We start from the raw sequence: 17,218 nt of genomic DNA, 5'->3' as shown, positions 1-17,218 counted from the left end.
CACGCGTCCGCCGCAGGGCTGGAACCTTTAGATCCACCACACAGAGCTCTGCCACGTGAGCCCATGGAGTTGGTGACGGCAGGAGTAGGTTGTCATGCTCTGCGTGGACCAGGCTCCCAGAGGGACGAGATGCACGCTTTGCCGGTGGGCTTCACAGATACTGTGGACAGCAGGGAAATGGCGAGACTCAGGAATCTGGGTTCCAGTCCAGGCTCTGGACGGGAGTGTGCTCTAGTGGCTCGGACTCTTCTGCCCATTCCCCACAAACCTGACCCCTTCTGCCCTGTTCCTCCAACCTGCCCCAGTCCTGTCTCTTCCCCATCCCTGGCTCCTTGTCTACCCAGTCCCAACCTCCAAGTCCCTGTATCTCCTCCTCCCCACACACCCCTCACATGGCCCCCATCACTGCAGTATCTGAGCAGCCAAGAATCGTTATCCTCACAACACCCAGGTGAGGCAGAACGGTGTTGTCACCCCCATTTTACAGATGGGGAACTGAGGCACGGAGAAGCTAAGTGACGTGCCGAAGGTCATGCAGGAAGTCTGTGAAGCAGCAGGGAATTGAGCATGGCTCTCCCAAGTCCGAGTCAAGTACCCTAACCACTGGCTTGTCTTTCCTGCTCTCCCACATTTCTATCACTGGTTCCCAGACCCAGTCTCCCCCAGCCTGCAGTCCCAGTCTCCTTGCCTAACCTGTACCAGCCTCCCCTCCCTGCAACTACCAGTCCCAGCCTCCCCACCCAACTAATTCCAGATGCCTCTCCCTCCACGACTCTGTCTCAATCTCCTTTCCATTCCAGTCCCAGCCTCCCCTTCATCCTACAGTCCTCAGTCTCCTTGCACAGCCAGTCCCAGTTTCTCTCCCAGCCAATCCCAATCTCCCCCAAATCCCAGCTGCAGTACCATAGATAGATTTCTCTGGGTACATTCAAACAGTATTTCCTTGGTAAACAACCACTGCAAGCCCCTCAGGGCAGGGACTGTCTTTGTGTTCTATGTTTGTACAGCTCCGAGAGCAGCTGGGGCCTGGTCCATGACTCGGTCTCCTAGGCACTGCTGGAATGTAAACAATAAACAATAATCCTGTTTGGATGCATGTGTCAGAAGATGCAAGGACTCAGAACCAGCTGCGGTGAGCTTGGGGATTTCAGTTTATGGAGGTGGCACGCCTACTGGTTTTAACCTCATTTGCCTCAGACCAGAGTCTTGAAACAGGCTGCACGTTTTGAGATCCTATACATTACAATAGGGCAGTGGAGAAAGTGGGTGTGTCAGAGTTCCCCGTATTCTGAACTGGCAGCGATCCTACACTATCCTGCTCGCCCGTGCCACTCGGGCAGCAGTTGATACAGGAAAGAATGAATTACGGACCTGATCCCGAGTGGTGCTGCAGGGCTAGAAGATGTTCAGCGTCCTGCAGAATCCAGCTCTGATTCCTGAAGCCCGTTTTGTAAACGAGCCAAGAAACACAAAACCAGGCAAACGAGAGCAGGATTTTTTTTTTTCAGAGTAATGGAGCTTTTTAAAACCCTTTGCAAAACCATATGCTTAAGAAAGTTTAAATCAAATACAACCCCCTGAAAGAATCACACATAAAGCAGTCACTTAAAAGCATGTGAGTTTTGCAAGAGGCAGATGACTGGGAAGGAACAATATATCATTATTCTACAGATCTGGGGTTAGCATTAGCTTTATTTTTAACAGGGCCTCCCCACTTTCCCTTTTCAGAGCACAGCTACTCAGACACACGGATGAAGGCAAGGAGACATTACTGCCTGATTTGCAAGTGCACCTCATGAGTGCAAGCTCCGGACCTCTAAAATAGTAGTGCCCACAGCATCCATGTGGGGGTAGTTACAGCAGAGCACTTTGCTGTGCACTGCTATTCACCCCCCCTTGGTCTGAACTGTGAGGCAGTGTAGATGTGCCCTCCGCTGGACTCTTTCCAATTTTTCCACATATTTTTTGTAGTGTGGGGCACAGTACTCAGATGAGGCCTCACCAATGCCGAATAGAGAGGAATGATCACGTCCCTCGATCTGCTGGCAATGCCCCTACTTATACAGCCCAAAATGCCGTTAGCTTTCTTGGCAACAAGGGCACACTGTTGACTCATATCCAGCTTCTCGTCCACTGTAACCCCTAGGTCCTTTTCTGTAGAACTGCTACTTAGCCACTCGGTCCCTAGTCTGTAGCAGTGCATGGCATATTTATACCATGTTTGAACTTGTATTCACTCTGGAAGAGTCTGAATCACTTTCTTTCTTTCTTGATCTTTTTCATGGGTAGGGGGGCTGAAGCACATGACTTATGAGGAGAGGCTGAGGGAACTGGGATTATTTAGTCTGCGGAAGAGAAGAATGAGGGAGGATTTGATAGCTGCTTTCAACTACCTGAAAGGGGGGTTCCAAAGAGGATGGATATAGACTGTTCTCAGTGGTAGCAGATGACAGAACAAGGAGTAATGGTCTCAAGTTGCAGTGGGGGAGGTTTAGGTTGGATATTAGGAAAAACTATTTCACTAGGAAGGTGGTGAAGCACTGGAATGGGTTACCTAGGGAGGTGGTGGAATCTCCTTCCTTAGAGGTTTTTAAGGTCAGGCTTGACAAGGCCCTGGCTGGGATGATTTAGTTGGGGATTGGTCCTGCTTTGAGCTAGATGACCTCCTGAAGTCCCTTCCAACCCTGATAGTCTATGATTCTGTGATTCAGTTTGGCACTTTGTCCCTGCCTTGGTGGTGGTTGGGCCAGAGACAGAGATTGATGAACCAGCTAGAGCAGGGGTGGGCAAACTACAGCCTGCGGGCCAAGCCGTTTTAAGCCGGCCCACAAGCTCCCGCTGGGGAACAGGGTCTAGGGCTTTCCCTGCTCCGGCCGGGGCGCTGGGTTGGGGACCACACCACGTGGTTTGGCACCACTCCAGCCGGGGCACTGGGTTGGGGGCCACACCACGCAGCTCGACCCACTCCAGCCGGGGTGCTGGGTCAGGGGCCGCACCACGCAACTCCCGGAAGCAACAGCATGGCCCTGCTTTGGCTCCTACACACTCCAATGGGAGCTGCAGGGACAATGCCTGTGGATGGGTCAGCGTGCAGGAGACAGAGAAGGGACATGCCACTGCTTCCGGGAGCCACTTGAGGTAAGCGCCACTCGGAGCCTGCACCCCTGAGCCTCTCCCTGCACCCGAACCACAGCCCTGATTCCCCTCCTGCTCTCCAAACCCCTCAATCCCAGCCCAGAACACTCCTGCACCCCAAACCTCTTATCCCCAGCCCCACCCCAGAGCCCGCACCCCCAGCCAGAACCTGCACCCCTACCTGCACCCTTGCCCCCGCCCTGCTCCCCCTCCCACCCTCCGCACCCCTCAGTTCCAGCCCAGAGCACCCTCCTGCACCTCAAACTCCTCATCCCCAGCCCCACCCCAGAGCCTGCACCTCCCAACCAGAGCCCTCACCCACTCCCACAGCCCAACCCCAATTTTGTGATAATTCATGGCCCGCCATACAATTTCTATTCCTCGATGTGGCCCTCAGGCCAAAATGTTTGCCCACCCCTGAGCTAGAGCCTCAGTTATCAGCAATGGGTTTCGTAGCTCAGGCAGGAGCAGCCCATGCATCTCAAACCAGAGGTCTCAGATTCAATACGTTCTGCTGACGACACACCCAGGGGAGCGGCGTAACAGCTACATACCTTCATTGGTGCCTGCATAATTATACTGCAATTATTATTGACAGGCCTAAATTGAGGTGCAAGATGGGAAGCTGTTTGTTTTGTTTGCTTTTTATAAATCAGGCTCTTCTGAACCCTGCTTTTAAAACATGTAATCGAGAGCAAACTGTGATTGCTGTTTTCAGACTCCCAACGACATCACTGCAGAAATGTGCTTTGCAGGGAATACAGTTTGTATGAATTACTCTCGTTCTGCACCGAGCCCCGGCAGCGTGCGTGGTACTGTCTGCAACCCAAAGGAAGACGCTGTCCCTGACCCATGTCGTTTGCATTCTAAAGCAGGGCAGTAATCCACATCACACACACGGGGCCTGGCTCGGCATCACAGATGTCACAGATGCACTTCCATCGGTGCAGGGTCTGGCCCATCATGCAGTGAAATAAATCTAGCTCCCCTGAGCAGCCTGTGCATATTAATACAAACACCAAAAAACCGACCAAGGCAGAACGCTCCACCACCACACACACTTCTTCAACCGGGGGAGATGATGAGAGAAAGAACGAACCCATTTGTAAGACATGGGAGTTGTGTCACTTAAAGCGCTGCTGGCAGGTGCTCAGAGTTTGATGAGGAGGGCAGTATAAGGAACTATGGCGAGCAGAAGTCAATGGCAAAACTCCCGTTGACTTGAATGGGGCCAGGATTTCACCTAAGGTTATCAGAAGATGGTCTAATCCAGAGCACCGCCATCCAAACCCAGTCCACTCCCAGCTCTGCTCTGGCCCCGCCTCCCGCTGAGGCCCTGGGTCCGAGCCGCGCCCTCAGACGAGGCCCCAGCCTGTGGTCCGGCCACAGCTCTGGACCTGGCCCTAGTCCTGCCCCAGCCGAGGCTCCTGGCTGCAGCAATGTTCCCGGCTCCACTCCTGCCCCCAGCTGCAGTCCTAGCCTCGGTCTCCTTATCCCTGGCCGTGTCCTCACCTTCCCCCGGGAGCTGCGGCCCCACTCCCAGTCCCAACTCCGGGCGGGAGGGGGGCAACCTTGAAAAGTTTGGGGACTACTGGTCTAATCTCTTAGCAGTACACATGTCCTTCTGCCCTTCCCCCTCGCTCTCACGCACACGTTTCTTTTTGGAGGATTCTTGTGTTTTAAAGCCACCAGCTGCCTTCTCATTTCTCCAAAAGACCCCATTGGTCTTGAAAAAGTATTTCCGTCCCTATCAGTCATTTCCCAGGTACCGAGGAGGATTCTGGGAGGCTCTGCACCTAGACACCACCCAACATATCGCGCCCAATGGTGTGAGCACAGTGCCAAATGTGGCCACCTCTCTTCTAGTTGACTCCCACTATAAACTGGGCCTCTGTGTCCAGGACAAAGCGCCAAGTACCGGCAGTGCCTATTGAAAACAATGACAGCTGCAGGTGCTCAGAAGCATGCAGGATTTTGGTCCTATTTGGATATTCCCATTCATCCAGCAATACCCCTTAGGCAGAGCTCCTCCATGTAGATCGTTCGCCCTCCTGGCCAGGAATCATCGGCCTGGAGGGGGCAGTGCATGCAGCTGCTGCTGGCTGTAACGTAGGGCACATTAATGCTGCTGGTCAATGGAATTATACCAGAGATGACTCTGGCCCGTTTAGTTTACTCAACTAATGTATTTAAGGACCAAATCCTGAGTGTTCTCCTGCAGTAGAACACAATGCATTTTCATGCCTCTCCCATGCAGTTTCAAGCAAAGATGATCGAGCGATCCTGCTACACATGATACAAGTAAAACTGATGGACCCAATTCTGATCTCATGCACACTAGGTTTGCCATCAAAAGCAGAATCAGGCCCCACTGGTTTTGATTATTTCTTTGTAGCCAGAGGGATGGCTTGCAACTCTCAGCCCCTACACTGTACATCGGTCTGGGCTAGAATCAGCTTTCCAAAAGCTCTTATCACTTTATCCGAATTACTGATACTTTCCCATGGTCTTCCACTCTAAGGACCCAGTTCTGGATCATTGAAGTCAATGAGAGCTTTCCCTGAGCCATTTGAAATCAGTGCATGTCGGATTGGGACCAAGGTGACTTTTTTTTTATATATCTAAATTCTTCCTCTTTGCAATGTAGGAGTCTTTTTTTCTACTGATGTTTCTTAGGATATGAGCCAAATACAACACTGCTGCTCCCTCAACGAACAACCTTGATTCTCCCAAGAAGATAACAATCAGACCCAGGACTTGAAATATAGTGAAAATTCTATTATTGTCCAGAGGTCTGGTGTAAAGTCAAATGGAAATTTCCAGTGCTACTATTTTTATACATAATGAGCCCTTTATAAACACAGAACCACCAGTCTTTAAAATCCTACTGGCTGCAAGACTCCTAATAACAATAATCATCTAGCACTTCCATCAAAGAGCTTTACAAAGGAGGACAGTCTTATTATCCCCATTTTACAGATCAGGGAAACTGAGGCAAAGAGGCAAAACAGTTGCCCGTGTTTACAAAACAGGTCAGGAGCAGAGATGGGAGTAGAACGCATGTCTCCTGTCTCTCACACCACAGGTCTAGCTGTTGAATCCCAATGTCTCTCAAAAGCCTTCTTGGTCAAATGGTGTATCTCCAGCCATGAACGTGAACCAACCCAGCAAACTAAAAGGGTCGACTGTAAGCTCTTTGGGGCAGGGACCACCTTTTTGTTCTGTGCTTATACAGCACCTAGCACAATGGAATTCCGATCCATGATTAGGGCGCCGAGGCGCTCCGGTAATACAAGTAATATATAATAATTGTGTGCACAGGTAGGGGACAGAGTTCTGTTGTGAGTTAATGTGAAATGCTGCATGGTGCTTCATAAAGACTAAGCAGGGGTAATTACATACCGTCTTTGTTGGACACAAGCGTAATTAAGCTGTAACTCAAGGAAATGCGATCACATTATCCTGTGACAATGCAGAAAGCAACTCATGCCACTTCTGGATTTCCTGAGTTGAACAACAAGAGCAAGTAGGAAAAAAACCCCAAATTCATTACATAATTTTTATGTGCAGTGTTGATGTAGCCATGTCAGTCCCAGGATATTAGAGAGACAAGGTGGGTGAGGTGATATCTTTTATAGGACCAACTTCTGTTGGTGGAAGAGACAAGCTTTTGCGTTTACACAGAGCTCTTGTTCTGGTCTGGTTTGAGAAGGATACGCAGATGTACTCCCTTAGACTATATGTTAACTACTTATGCTAAACAATCTTGTATTTAGCTGTGACACTCTGAGTACCTTTCCCAGACCTGACGAAGACCTCTGTGGAGCTCGAAAGCATGTCTCTTCCACCAACAGAAGTTGGTCCAATAAAAGATATCACCTCACCCATCTTATCTATCTTACCTGATTTTTGTCTGCTCTTTAAACTCTAAGGGTTACAATTTTAAAGGCTCTTTAACACAGCATCTAGTTTTGGGTCCATTGTCGATTGTGGGCAAAATTACAAGCTCAGTTATTTGCAGGCATAAATTCCATGTATTCAGTCAACCTTTAATGGAGGGAGGGTAGGAAGAAACTTCCCTTCAGAGCAGGCTGTGCTATAATTGACCACTTTGGGGTTACTTGTCTCTTCCTTTAAAGTATCTGGTGCTGCCCACTGGTGGTGACAGGATACCGAACTAGACGGAGCACTGGTCTGATCCAGCTCATACTTAGACATCATTTACCTCTGCAATTCATTGCAAGCAGAAAATTAGAGGCTACTTCAAAAACCTGGCCCCAATTTGGATGGTCCAACCTCTTCAGTGACGTGGGCTGCATGCGCAGTTGTGTGGCACCTCCGCAGCCCACATACAGAAACAAAATGGCGTCCTCCATGCGGCGTATCCTCACACGCATCGTATGAGAGGTCACGTCGTGCGGAGGACACCATTTTGTGGTGTGGGTCTCTGGCACGTGCCGCATTTCACTGAGATGTTCCCTGTATTCTGGGTAGTTGCCACTAGGGGAGTAGATGCCTTGAGGACTGGAAGGAATTGTCCTGTGGGCTGGATGCGGCCGGTGGGCTGTCAGTGGGACTGTAGAGCATTCCCTTTTAGTTCACTGTTCATTAAATGGGATTCAGACTTCCAGTCAACTGTGGTTTACCATCAACAATATTCCTTGTGCCCTTCCTCAGTCAAATACACACCCTTCCTAGGAAGAGGGGACCAAATCTCACAATGACAACTGAGGCAAAATTCCCATTGACTTCAGTGTTGTCTCAACTGGGAGATTTGCATGAGGAAGGCTATAAGGATTTGACCAGTATGGTTACACGGTCAGATTGCAAAGCAAAGATTTAAGGAATTGATTCTGCTCTCACTGAAGTCATTGGCAAATTCCCATTAACACCAGTGGAAGCAAGTTTGGGAGCCTTAAACTGTTTTAAATGTTCACAAGCCAAATTGGGAGGGGAGGGGGACGGGAGAGATTGCAAAGTAATTGGATTAATTAAGGAATAATGGCTTCTGACCACAGGCAATTAACCCTCTTATTTGATTCCTATAATAGTCAATGTAAACTTTTAACAAACTATTCACTTATCAGTGGAAATTAAGCCCAGTGTACTTTCAAGCTCCTGCAAGCCCTTAAACCCGTGTTTAAATGTATGCGGGATTAGGAAATAATTTTGCCTGTAGTAGCTTCTTTAATTCCCAGTGCAATACTTTTGCCTCCATCGTTCTGGGAGAACCAGGCAAATTCATACATCTTAACAGCCATGTTATAATGCTATGAGTCCACCCACCTTTCCAGGCAAAATAGCTGTGAGTAATATAACCAGCCCAGGAGACAATGAAAAGAGACACTTGGAACATTTGATCTCCAGTTATAATGCTCAGTTTAATCTGGGGGCGCTTTTTGCAACTGCTCAACTATTTATCTGCCAAATATAATTGTGAGGGCTTTAATTATAAGGTTTTTCTTTTAAATATTCCCTTTATATTTTCAAAGAACTTATAAGATAAACCAAGTTTCCATTGTAGGATATGATCACATCAGTTTATCTTAACCCACAAGACAATATTCTGAAAATGTCATGTACCGTCTCCCAGTGATGCATGCTGTCAAAGAACAAAAAAGAAAAATGGTATGTATTTTCCATATAGGCACCTATGTCTCTTCACTGTACAATATAAGACCCTATGTAGTCCACTTACACTGGACAAAAATAGTAAGGAACCATTCTGCACCGGTGGGTAGGACGGCTAGATTATATCGCTTCCCTACCATTGAACTCAGACTAGATCATCGAATGGTCCCTTCTGGATTTAAAATCTATGAATCGAAAATCAAATTCAGCCTACAACATGCACACCGAGTAAATGTTTCATTCCTAGATAATTAAACACAGACTGGGGGGGTCAGATTTTACTCTCTTTAGGGCCTGATCCAACGCCCATTACAACCAATGGGAATCTTTTCACCAACTTCACTGGACTTTGGACCGAGCCCTTATGTGGGTGAAAAAGTAACTGAGAGCAGGAGCTGGCTTGAGGGTTCAGATTCTCTTCCCGTTTACACCAGTGCAGGCTACACTGGGGTCATACAGTGTAACTGAGAAGAGAATTTGGAACTAAAGGAACTCTTAAAATAGATGGTAAAAGAAGTGAAATAAGACAAATGTCTGGGCTAGCCAGAGTTCTCTCCTGATTTGCCAAGCCAATCTTTTCACCCTCTTGCTCTGTTCTCATACACAAAGCATTGTACAGTCCTTTAAACTGAAGGGAAAGTGCTATGGAAAAGCTACTCACGGAGACATTGTGTTTCTTGCTGAGGGCTCTCCCACCAACCAAGCATCAGAAAGTTTCCTGCTATCAGTGTCCTTTTCCTTTCCGTAGACAAACATACCGATGTCTCCCCAAACCCTTACCCTGCCAGTTTGGAAGGAGACTTTATGGTAAGTATTTAAACATCCTGTTGGTCTCCGCCTCTCTGACAGCTAAGCGCCCATCCCCCGAGAATCCTGCCTGGACGTGTCAGGAAAACGGCTAAAAGCAACGTCCCATTTTCCCTCCTCCCCTTTCTCTAATATCTATAGAAAGGTCTTGGAACAAAGATTGAACAGAGCATGTAGGAACGAATTCCAGTGTCCTCATTCATCCAAAGGTGCAAGGAGGTGGAACATGCCACACAAGCGGGAATAAAAACATTTTAAATAACCCATCGCCCAGGGCTTTCCTAGGAATACTGCCTGGAATTTTGCTGTGTTTTTCTTAAGCAAGTTAATCGCATAAGTTCATGGCGTCAGTAACAGATCTGTGAGATAGAAAGCATGCCTAATAAGGAACATATGGAAAGCATATGTCGATGAAAGATCCGTGTGTGGAAAACAAATAGACTAGCACCTTAAGAAGAAAAAAACCATTTCAGGCTATTCTGCACCGTGCTAATGACTTAGGCTTCCTCTGAAATGAGCACTGCATTTGTCTAAAAGCTCACGCTGTTTGAGATCTCGGTATTCAAGCAGAACGCAGACTTTTTCCATTCCCTTTGTAGGCAGTGCCAAGGATTCTAGGAAACGTTGAAAACTATGCCTGGCTTCTTGGCTTATTCTCAGAAAGGGGGAAAAAAAAGAAATCTGAGTTTATATGAACTCCAACAAAAAGCTCCGAATTAAAAAGAAATCAAGCCCTGAAATCCACCCTACTGCCCATCTCAGGGCTACATCCTTTCCCCACTGAAGTCAATAGGAGTTTTGCCATTTTGACTTCAATAGGATCAGGATTTGGTTTCAATATAGTAGCTAAGAATAGACCGAAAGGTATGGCAGAAAGTTTGCATAGGAGGTAATTCCTGTGCAGAAGGCAGGAAGCAACAGTGATAGAGTCAACAAAGAATTAGAGAGGGGAAAAGACACTGCAAAATGCAATGCTAGCCAGAGAGGGACATGAGTAACCATGGGTACAACTACACAGCTTTGTAAATCCAGGTCTGTGGGATCCAGGCTTGTGGACTCTGTTTCCACGCCTGCGCTTGAGTGTCCACACTGCGATTTTACAAAGCCCACAAAGGGTTCCATTTATGTTAATACATTCTTTGAAAGTAACAGCACCTTTTGGAACAGTTCAAGGAGATGGCATAGCAGTTTCAACTGATAATATTAACAGTACAATGCACTGGCTAGCATATATGTGCACCATGTCCCTCTACTGTTTGTCATAAGCCCTATACTGCTACCAGGGATTCTCCTTTAGCTCTTCTAGGCACCTGTGGTTTTGCAGCTGGAGAATGTAGAGTCTTACAGCATCTTACAGTGATTTTCATGCAGAAGGTCTCAAAGTCCTTACAGTTAAAATGATATACAAACTATACACAGGGATCATTTTAAGCCATCACTCAAATGTCACCATCTCCAGGGACAGGAAGTGAAAAAGAACTCTATATTCCATTGACAACACAGGGGAAATGTGAGCTATGTGAATGTAAATATGGGACACTGGGGTAAACACACTTAACTTTGAGAAAAAGTCCATGGGATCTTTAATGACCATAAGCAGTCAGGGCCTTTGGTTTAGGTCTCATCTGGAAGACAGCACCCCTAGAAGCACATTGTCTCCAAGCATCGTGCTGAGATATTGGGTCAGTTTCAGAAGGAAGAGTGCCACATACTGAGTCAACCCCCGAAAGCACCTCACATTTCCTTGGATCACCCATCCAAGTACTTATCAGGCCAGCCGTGCTTAGCTAATGAAATCTAACAGGTGCTCAGACCAAGGCTGTAATGGCTACCAGGATCCAGTCTGGATTCTGGATTGTCTGCAGTCACCTGAATACAGGAGTCTGTGGGCTGATAAATGCTGCAAATCACTGGTGATGTGGCCGGTGGTGCCCCCAATAGCTAAGTTGCCAGGGAACAGAAATGAAACAGGCCTAAGCAGCTAGAACATAATGCTGCTTTGATTCGACGGCCACCGCACCCTTCCTTACGGAGGCAGAAGTGGGGCTACATTCTTTGTACTGAACAGCAATGCTTCCAACAATACAATGACACCTCATGTCTTAACAGGCACCAGAGAACCTCTGGTGACAGATCTGACATGCCTGGATAGGAGCTCAGCTGAAAGAACACGAACAACACGACAAACCCACTTTGCAACATGCCTACGACCAAATTCTGCCCTTGAATCTGCACATGCCTGGTTCCCAATGAAGGCAATATGGGCAACAGCAGAGTGAAATCCCCCCTGCCCTGGGCTGACTCAGGGTGGGGTGTGTGTGTGTGTTTGGCCTGCTATTATGTTTGCTCAGACTCTGTTGCTGACTTAGCCATTTCATGGTTATTACATGTTTTGATTGACCACCTCCCAGCGCATCTTGCTTCAATTTCCTTGTGTTTTGGGATTGCCGTTTTGGGGTGCATCAGAGCGTAACATGTCCCCACTGCTCTCTGAATGTGCCTCAGTCCTGAGCTGGCGGGACCAGCTCTAAGGATGAGATGGGAGTTCAGTCCTTGGCCCACATCCTCTGGCACTGCCAGGCAATGTGCCGATCATTGGTAAGTATGGTGGCATGGTGGTACAGTTACAATGGGACACCTATCCACTGCCGGCTGAACAGAGACCCCAAACTCACTTCACACAGACCATCAAATACTTCTCTTCATTGAGTGCTTTGAGATCCTCAGATGAAAGGAATGATTGGCGTTCCCACTCCCACTAAAGACAATGGCAAAACTGCCATTAACTCCACTGGAGGTAGGACTGACCTGTACACAAACAAAAAGTATTATTAGTTATAAATACCCACCAGCTGAGTATGACTTCCAGTCACTACAGATCCTGTTGGAGTTGAAGCAGTGACCTAGAGACAGGGCCGGCTCCAGGCACCAGCCGAGCAAGCTGGTGCTTGGGGCGGCAGCTTGTAGGAGGCGGCATTCCGCCCAATCCTAGGGCGGCACGTCCACTTTTGTTGTTGTTGTTGTTGTTCCACTCCGGCCGCCCTGTAGGGGGCAGCGGCGTGGAGGACAGGAGCACCCTGCAGCAAGCCCGGCAGGGCAGCCCGCGTCCTTCCCTCCCAGCCGACTGGAGTGGTGTGGAGCCCTCCCGGCAGGGGGCACGGCAGGAGGGGCCGCGTGGCAGCGCCCCGCTGAAGCCCTGGCGGCCCCCTTTCTCTCTCCCCCCCGCTCGCCGGGGCACATCTGCAGGGCAGGGAGTCCCCCTGCACCCGCGCTCCGGCCGCGTCGCAGGGTTTTTTTTGCTTTGCTGTTCTGGCCACCGCGTTTTTTTGTTTTTTGGTTTTGCTTGGGGCGGCCAGAAAGCCAGAGCTGGCCCTACCTAGAGATGAAAGGCCTGATAGCCTGGCACCAGTCTTCTGTCTTTTCACCAGATTAGTAGTACTCCATCAATTTATACTAAGCCTTTCTGTGCAGTATGTGTTGCCATTTACAAATCGAGTACAAGATAGGTGTAAAACAAATCAAAATGACAGTGTTTTATACCCACTTTGTACTCACATGGCACAAGAATACATGGCTACCCAACGTGCATGGCAATGGAAAAATCAAGCCATTACGCTTCCACTCAATTCATATCACCAAAAGCAACAGGTCTTGCGAATGCCAGTGCTTTTCTGCTTCTATCCAGAGATAAGAACAGAGAATGCCAGAAATATACAAACTGCTGTAAACAGTTTGTGTTTTTGTTCGTGCAAAGCAGAAAGCAAACACAAAACAATGCAGACCTGACGCCACAAGGCATCACTTTTCTAGCACGGGGTTGAATCCCTGACCATCTTGGCTAATAGCCATTGATGGACCTATCCTCCATGAACTTATCCAGTTCTTTATTGAGCCCTGTTATACTTTTGGCTTTTGCAACATCCCCTGGCAATGAGTTTCACAGGTTGACAGTGTGTTATATGAAGAAGTATTTCCTTACATTTGTTATAAATTTGCTGCCTATTAATTTAATTGGGTGATCCCTGGTTCATGCGTTATGTGAAGGGGTGGATAACACTTCCCTATTCACTTTCTCCACACCAGTCATGATTTTGTAGTCCTCGATAGAATTCCAATGAAACACGAATAGTAATTCAACTACTATTCTCTAGAGAAGAATAAATCTAATTCTATGTCCTGGTATTATGCTAGAGGTCAGAATAATGATCATAATAATCCATTCTGGCCTGAAAATCTATGACTCTCTATATCACATAGCTCACGTTAGAAAAATATATTAATTGTTAGAATCTTCTCCTTCTGGGTTTTCATTCATTCCAGTTACATGTGTTAAGGGCCCTTTCATCAAATCTTCACTCAAATAACAATCCTACTTAACAAATGAAACCCATAAAGTTTCACCAGTTTTTTGGGGGGGAACTGGATCAGTTTCACAAAATCAAAATGAAATATGAAAAACTCAAGTGTGAAGGTTTGTTTTAATTTATTTTTGACCAAGGCTTAGGTGACAGTGGGATTTTATGGCAGTGGAACAGGTATGCTTGAATTCAGACAATTGAGACAAAAGGAAAAAAATTGGCTAAGATTAGAAATTTCCCGACCGGCATTTTATTCTATCACTGGCCTTTACAGGTATGTCTACACTAAGCCCAACCTCTGACTCAGGTTTGAGCCCATGCTTCCCTTCTGTCCGCACACAGCCTGACTCAGGTCAGCAAGCCCGCAGGCCCCAAGTTCTAGCACCCTGCTAGGGGGATAGGTAAGAGCTAAAGTCCCACTGGGAGTCAAGTCCTGTCATTCTGCAGCATGGATGAAGGGCATTCTGTCTGCCTGGAGAGAGAGACAAGAGAAATTGGTGTTTGTATCGTAACATGCTCTTGGAAGAGTCCTTTGGCAGAGCAAATGTTTTGCACAGAGGCTGCTACTGTCCCCTCCAGGTGCAAAAAAAGGCGAATATTCTGAGGTGTATTAATAGGGGTGTCATATGTAAGCTGGGAGGTAATTGTCCTGCTCTACTCAACCCTAGTGAGGCCTCGGCTACAGTACTGTGTCCGGTTCTGGGTGTCACACTTTAAGAAAGATGTGGACAAATTGGAGAGAGTCCAGAGGAGAGCAACAAAAATGATCAAAGGTTTAGAAAACCTGACCAATGAGGAAAGATTTAAAAAAAGGACATTTTAGTCTAGAGAAAAGGAGACTGAGTAAATATGTAAAGGGTTGTTAAAATGAGGGCTGAGGTTCAATTGTTCTCCATGTTCACTGATGATAGGACAAGAAGTAATTGGATTAATCTGCAGCAAGGGAGATTTAGGTTGGATATTAGGAAAAACTTTCTAACTCTAAGGCAGTTAAGCTCCAGAACAAGCCCCCAAGACAGATTGTGGAATCCCCGTCATCGGAGGTTTTTAAGGACAGGTTGGACAAACACCAGGCAGGAATGGTCTAGGTTTACTTGGTCCTAGGCAGGGGTGGCTCCAGACACCAGCGCAGCAAGCGCGTGCCTGGGGCGGCAAGCTATTTATGGGAGGCATCACTGTTCTAAAAATGGCTTTTAAACAGAGATTTTCTTCAGACGTAAACATGTGCTTTAGGGAATTGCAGTATCTTCCTGAAATACTTCCTACTTTTCCTGAACTCATCTCTTCCTGGCAGTATCCTTATTGTCTTGAAAACTGCTTCTCATGCAAACACAAAGGGGTATGCACGATTCATAGAGTTTAAGGCCAGATGGGACTATTGCCAGGGTGGGCAAACTATGGCCCGCTGGCCATATCCAGCCCATCAGATAATTTAATCTGGCCCTCAGCTCCTGCTGGGGAGCAGGGTTGGGGGTTTGCCCTGCTCCGGCGCTCCAGCCAGGGAGTGGGGTTGGAGGCTTGCCCCGCTCTGCGTGGCTCCCAGGAAGCAGCCAGCATGTCCCCTCTCTGGCTCCTACATAGTACATGGAGGAGTGGCCACGTGGCTCTGCGCGCTGTCCCATCTGCAAGTGCCGCCCCCACAGCTCCCATTGGCCACATTTCCTGGCCAAGGGGAGCTGCAGGGGTGGCGCCTACAAACAGGGCAGCATGCAGAGCCGCCTGGCCACACCTCAGAGCTGGAGGGGGGACATGCTTCCAGGAGCTGCTTGCGGTAAGCGCTGCCCGGAGCCTGCACCCCTGAGCCCTCCCCACGCCCCAATCCCCTGCCACAGCCCTTATCCCCCTCCCGCCCTCCGAACCCCTCGATCCCAGCCCAGAGCCCCCTCTTGTACTCCAAACCCCTCATCCCCATCCCAGAGCCCTCACCGCCCCCACCCCCAAAGCCGGAGCCCCCTCCCGCACCCTGAACTCCTCATTTCTGGCCCCACCCCAGAGCCTACACCCCCAGCCGGAGCCCTCACCCCCTCCCGCACCCCTGCCCCTAATTTTGTGAGCGTTCATGGCCCGTCATACAATTTCCATACCCCGATGTGGCCCTCAGGCCAAAAAGTTTGCCCATTCCTGGACTATCGGGTCTGCTAGTCTGACCTCTTGCATATGACAGGCCACAGAATTTCACCTTGTTACGCTGGCACTGAGCCCAATAGCTTCTGTTTGGTATCTTCCAGAGAGGCATCCAGTCTTGATGTGAAGACATCAAGAGATGGAACATCCACCACTTCCCTTGGTAGTTTCTTCCAGTGGTTAACAATCTGTGCCTAATTTCGCCTTTGAATTTGTCTGGCTTTAAATTCCAGCCATTGGTTCTTGTTCCGCCTTGTCTGCTAGATTAAAAACCCCTTTAGTGCCCAGTATTTTCTCTTTGAAGGTACTTATACACTAATCAATTCAACTCTCGACCTTCTGATTCATAAGATAAACAGATTGAGCTCCTTAAGTCTCTCATTGTAAGACTTTTTTGTGGCTCTTGTACACCTCTACCCCGATAGAACACGACCCGATAGAACACGGGTTCGCATATAACGCGGTAACTCTGGGACTGCGGCAGCGGGGGCTTAGCCGGCGATTTAAAGGGCCCAAGGCTCCCCGCAGTGGCCGGAGCCAGGGGCTCTTTAAATCACCGCTGGAGCCCTGCAACTGTTACCCCGGAGCTTCGGCAGCGGGGCTCCGGCGGTGCTTTAAAGGGCTCGGAGCTCTGGCCGCTATGGGCAGCCCCGGGCCCTTTAAATCACTGTCAGAGCCCTGCTGCTGCTACCCCAGGGCTCCGGCAGCGGGGCTCGGGTGGCGATTTAAAGGGCCCGGGGCTCCCCACAGCAGCCGGAGCCCGGGGCTCTTTAAATCACTGCTGGAGCCCTGCCGCCGCTACCCCAATATAATGGGGTTTCACCTATAACGCGGTAGGGATTTTTGGCTCCCGAGGACCGCGTTATATCAGGGTAGAGGTGTATCTCCAGTTTTTAAATATCATTTACAAATGTGGACACCAGAACTGTACGCGGTATCCTAGTATTGGTCTATCCAATGCCACACACATAGGCAAAATCACTACCCTGCCCCTACTCTATACATCCAAGCATAGATGCTGGAACTAGGGTGCTACCACACCCCATGGCTTGATGTGGTTTCCATCAGATAGAGGGTTTACAGTTTGATTCAACGGCTCTCAGCACCTGCACTATACCAATTGTTCCAGCACCCAAGGATCACATTAGCCTTTTACCACAGCA

At 48.4% G+C, this 17,218-nt stretch overlaps 1 protein-coding gene across 7 annotated transcripts in view; it reads right to left on the bottom strand.

Annotated features, from left to right (window-relative positions):
- GJC2 (gap junction protein gamma 2) overlaps positions 1-17,218 on the bottom strand; it is a 104,220-nt gene that overhangs the window by 4,997 nt on the left and 82,005 nt on the right. Inside the window, exon 1 of one of the 7 annotated variants that reach the window (XM_034759790.1) lies at positions 9,428-9,556. The exons of the other annotated variants lie outside the window; for them this stretch is intronic. The gene's annotated coding sequence lies outside the window, so the exon portion shown is untranslated. Of the gene's footprint in view, positions 1-9,427; positions 9,557-17,218 lie in introns of those variants that run through there. 7 annotated transcript variants of the gene reach the window in all.

The sequence above is a fragment of the Trachemys scripta genome, chromosome 2 (genome assembly GCF_013100865.1).
Source record: "Trachemys scripta elegans isolate TJP31775 chromosome 2, CAS_Tse_1.0, whole genome shotgun sequence".
Lineage (NCBI taxonomy): Eukaryota > Metazoa > Chordata > Testudines > Emydidae > Trachemys > Trachemys scripta.
Note: the sequence above shows the minus strand (reverse complement) of the source record. Positions and strands in the feature narration are given on the sequence as shown.